The sequence below is a fragment of the Amblyomma americanum genome, chromosome 1 (assembly GCF_052857255.1).
Source record: "Amblyomma americanum isolate KBUSLIRL-KWMA chromosome 1, ASM5285725v1, whole genome shotgun sequence".
NCBI lineage: Eukaryota > Metazoa > Arthropoda > Arachnida > Ixodida > Ixodidae > Amblyomma > Amblyomma americanum.
The window spans coordinates 154,490,632-154,496,140 of NC_135497.1; positions in this window are offsets into that span (position 1 = coordinate 154,490,632).

Here is a 5,509-nt window from a genome sequence, read left to right on the forward strand (position 1 = left end):
TTGGGGAAAGGAAATGGCGCAGTATCTGTCTCATATATCGTTGTACACCTGAACCGCGCCGTAAGGGAAGGGATAAGGAAGGGAGTGAAAGAAGAGAGGAAGGAGGTGCCGTAGTGGAGGGCTCCGGAATAATTTCGACCACCTGGGGATCTTTAACGTGCACTAACATCGCACAGCATACGGGCGCCTTAGCGTTTTTCCTCCATAAAAACGCAGCCGCTGCGGTCGGGTTCGAACCCGGGAACTCCGGGTCAGTAGCCGAGCACCCTAACCACTGAGCCACCGCGGCGGGTATGGCTCAGTGGTTAGGGCGCTCAGGTCTCTCCTCAATTTCCACGTACTAATCTACACGTACCAGGTGTCTCCAGGGCTTTGAAAGTTGTCGGAGCTGTGTGTTCCGGCCACCGGCTTGCTTTCGTTTGTACTTTTATTTCCTTTATAGCTACCTGCTTGTACTTCTTTTTTTGAACCAAAGCAATGCCCTTCTTTAATTTTTGGTGCAGAATAATTGTTGTCGCTGTACAGGGAGCTAAAACTCACATTTTCGTATTTATTTCGGCATTCTTCCTCTATTGTGTTACCCATATATGGTGCTGTCGCGACCGCAGCATGGCCCAAGTAAATATCACGATTTCTGCGATCATAGTTCCTCACAAAGATCCTCACACAGGTCCTAACACAGATCCTCACTATGTTTTCCGAATGTGAATTTTCTACAACGTCGAATAAGGACCGGGTACGGAATTCAGTTAACTAACTAGCAAATCCCTAACCTTTTGAGCTGTTACCCTGACATACTTGATCTTCTAGAACAATCATCCTCCTTGTTAACCTTCAGAAAAAAAGTCTAAATGAGTGAGTGAGTGAGTAAAAAACTTTATTGAGTTATAGATTCGCTGTTCTGCGGTCTTCAGATGGCTTCGTCCATCTTCTTGCAGAACGGTCGGTTGCCCTTAGTCCAGGGCTCCGCTCTAAGTAGTACTTCGTGGAACATAACTGTTCTTGAAACTGTTCCATTGTTGTATGAAAATGGTTGCAGTTTTGTGTTACTACTCCTCGTTTGTTTACGTATTGTATCCGCGACCTGTTGACCGATTTGTGTGTGTGTGTGTGTGTGTGTGTGTGTGCGCGTGTGCGTGTGTGCGTGTGGTGTGTGTGTGTGTGTGTGTGTGTGTGTGTGTGTGTGTGTGTGTGTGTGTGTGTGTGTGTGTGTGTGTGTGTGTGTGTGTGTGTGTGTGTGTGTGTGTGTGTGTGTGTGTGTGTGTGTGCTGCTGTGTGTATGCTGAGCTAGGTGTGTTGCACGCGGTGCCGAAGGCCCAGTCAGGTGACTTGTACGTCACCTTCAGCCTCGGTCCCACGGCCAAATTGTATTTTGCTACAAATGTGTCAATAATGAAAGAAATTGACTTTTGTTTCGATATGTAGATTTATTGAAGATATGCATATTTAAATATCTTGTTCAAAAATTTTGTGTGTACATGCAGATAATTTTGTTTCAAGTGACACTTTTTTGCCCTTTATCAAGCTGTATCTTCGCATTTGTAATATTCTACAGCATCTTCCCATTTCTAGAGTATATTTGGCAGAACTCCTGCTTTATATATGTGCTCTCTGTTGCGACTATAATTTCGGCGCAATTACAATACACGACCGGTGACAGCTGCGCCCGCGCAATACACTGGAACGAAGGAGAGCGTCATTGAAATCTTTTCCTTGGCATTGCACATGTACAAGAATGTAGACAAGATTCTTGAATGACAAAGATTCGGTAAAATATATGTCCTGAACTTGTTCATTTCATGGCCTTTACGTTTTTCATATCAGCGGGATGCACTGCTTTGCTGGTTTCGAACTGATACAGTTCTAAAGTTCGTGTGATATTTTCTTTGCTTATTAAATAGACAAAAAACATGGAAGCATTGATATCAGTTATTTCTGCACAGTGTTTGAGACACGAATGTATCCTTTTATCAAAAAACACATATTTTGCTTGTCTTGACAGTACGTAGCGTTCAAGAATTCGTTTGAAGTTTATAATACACAATGTCATTGGCAGTGACAGTGCAGTTATTATTAATGTATTTGATCCTTCGATTAATTCTATAACGAGGAGGCCGCGCTGCAAGTGAACTTCACCCCCACCCCCTAACAAAATTTCTAGCTCCGTAGGGAGCCTTGATGTCCGAGCGGCGCTGGCCATCGAGGCACCCTATTGCGCCGCCGCTGGCACTGCCCCCCTGTGGAAAGAGTTCAAAGCGAAGCATACAATGCGCTGACCAGCGCTGGCCGCAGGGAAAGGCAACGCGTTGGTTGGTTCGCCCGAACCACCGGAAGACCGCTTTTGAGGAATGGCGTCACGCGGTTTGTTTCACGCCCGCCAAGCGTGCTTACTTCACTACGCAGAGAGGGGCAGGGTTTATTGCACCTGCAGAGCCGCCGCTCGGCGACAGCCTCTCGTCTGAATGGGCACCGTATGTGGCGCAACCTCGTAACGGACGGCCCGTTCGGAAGATCGGAGGACCACTCGAGAACACCACCGGACGAACCGGGGTGAGGCGTTCGCTCTTGACAGGGACTAATAAAAGTGACCTTGTCGGCGACGGTGCGGTTAGCTGGGGTTCTGTAATGGCTTCAAAGCCCAAAAAACCCTGAACGTTAACAGTATCGGGAAACGGGCTCGCACAGGGAAACGGCTCCGGGCACAACGGAAGCAGCCACTGATGCATAGTGAGGTTTGCATGGCTCCGACAGAGTCGCAGCGAGACCGGTTTTCTTCGTCGCGTCGACGTCATGTACGTGTACGGCTGGCTTACTACGGGGTCGTAGTGGAGTCGGAGCAGAGTGGGTGCGCCAGCAGTCGGTGAAGTGAGACCCTACCGCGCCTTCCAGATATGCATGTAAACCCGAAAGTTGGGTGCCTCCATGGGTGCCTCGATGGCCAGCGCAAACAGCGGACGTCCAAGCACGCTACCCATGACCCTACCCAAAAGCGCTAGTGCTTCGCAGCCAGAGATGGGCATCCTCACGAGGGCGAACCCTCATGAGGGCGTCCTCACCCTCACCTCAAGAGGATTTCACTCGGTGAGGTGAGGGTGAGGCAGGAGGGGCGGATGAAAATACGTGAGGACGAGGGTGAGGGAGGAAAGACGTGGTGAGGTGAGGGCGAGGGAGGGAAGGCATGATGAGGTTAGGGTGAGGGAGGGCATAATTCACTGTCTGAGGGCGAAGGTGGTGGCTCGAACCGTACTCCGGGCTAACGCTTTTGTCTGTGCCGCCCGTTATGAATTCCCATTTTAAAGCGCTACTTCTTAGGGCGAAGATACTGGTGAAGACGTAGTTCCTGCACTCTGGAGCTACACGAGGCGAACACGAAACGCGGGTGCAGCACACCTTCTCCGTCGCCAGGATGTACTACACCACCGAAAAAAGCGCTCTTCTAACTCGAAAACCTTTCTTTTTAATTTTGTAATGTATTCGGTGAAACACCCTGTATGTGCGATAACAAGAGGCCCCTGGCCGGGCCGTGTGGGTGGCTGCCAGTCCTACGGGAACCATGGTACCGTAGTCAACATTTTCGTTATCAGCCCCGAGTCGGCCGGATGATCAGAGTGTGCTGTAAAACACGTAGAAATTGTACCCAGTAAGGCTGTTGGATTCCCAAGTTATATGCCTTCTTTGCCGGAACGAAGTCCGATTTTAGATCAGTGAGCTTTAACACAATTGGCTGCAGCGCAAAAATGCTTCTGCAAAATTGCACTGTCAAATCGAAGGCTGTTGGTGGCTTCTTGTGGAATTTTTTTTATTCACACTGTGAGTAGTCCAGTAGTCATATCTTCTTTCTATATACTGTTTTCTCTGGAACTGCGGTATAGGAAAGCGGTGCCGCAATGTGGTGGGCAAAGGCGACCACTGTAGTTTTACCATGAAAATAAAGCAGCACATTAACCACCTTGGTCTGAATCATCACTCGCTCTGCCTTGCATTGTATCATGTGCTAAAAAAGAAAAAGATTTACTGCTCTCCAAATAACATCAGCATCTCTTGATTTATTTATGTCCCTGGTAAGTCCACTGACCGCGTAATCGCGCGCCTGATTTTATGAAGCAAATTTCTAGCAGGCATGGTAGGTAATTGTCACTCAGCATTTGAGTAGGGCGTAGACGTGCAAGCGAAAAAATCACGGGTGGTTTCGCTTGGGGTTAAGCATGTGTGCTAGTACCGTTAGTCTTGTTTCGCATGGTTTATCTTGACTTCCTATGCTGTTGCTTGGCCTGAACATGCTTACTTTCGTTGATATTTCATATGATGTAAGTTTGCGTGTTATTGCATAATTTCAGACTTGTACTGCGGTGGAATTAATCATTCTCTACATTCACAGGTACCTGGGAGTCCTGATTTCGCTCCAGGCGCAGAGGTCAAGCAGTTAAGCTACGCGCTACTGCCCTGCGATGGCAGGTGCTGCCATCAGTGGGGCTTGCGAGACCTATATTCTTACTGAGGAATCTTTAGCGACTAATCACTAAATTGAAGTGCCACGGTGGGCAGTTTCCTCACAATCCGATGGGCAGCTTGTGACGACGTCATAACGTCACGTGACCAAGATCGCCCACGTGCTAGAATCAGGCTTCGGACAGACAGACAACCACTTTTCGGCGGATTGGAAGCACTAGAGAACTAAAATGGCAATCACAGGAATCATTCACTCCAGACTCGGGAATTAGTGATTTCTATTATTCAGCCCAAATGCTGCATTTTAGCGAGCCGTTTGATTTTCAAGTGGCCTCAATAATGTTTTAATTAAAGTGACCGCATAAGAGCCTCACTGCAGCGGAAAGCCGGCACCGCACCGGGGGAAGACACTAAAGAAATATAAAATTTTAAAGCTGGGGGAGCGGGATCCGAACTCGCAGTTGCACTAAAAAATGAGTTTCGCTAGCCGCTACTTCAGACCACTACGCCGTCGCCACAGCTTTTTTTTAAAGTATGACAATTATAAGATTGAAAATACATTCTATGTACATTAACTAAATTATTTACAAAAAAATTTTAAGGATAGGCCACGAAGTACATCGCAAAAAGACAGCAACATAGCAGTAGGTGCGAGGTATATTCTGAGCGAATCACGAAGATGTGCCACTCCGATTTTAAGGCGAAAGCCTTTTTAATGGCTCATGCTCGCGGCCACGATCGTGTCCGTCCGTCCTCCGTCCGTTCGTAACGCTAACTCGAACAACTCGGAAACTAAAAAAGTTAAGAAAAAAAAACAATTGCATCAGATAGACGAGGAAAAATGAAACCTAAGAACCAAGTTTGATAATCGTGGAATAATTAGTTAATTATAGCCAAAAATGTAAAAACTGCCTCGAAATAACGCGGACCTGGGCATAGCCACAGGAACGGTGTGACGTCACATCCACCGGAAATCGTCACAGTGAAGTGCAATAACTCAGGAACTAATAAACATGGGAGAAAAAGAATTGTTGTATCGGGAAGAGGAGAAGAAAATGAA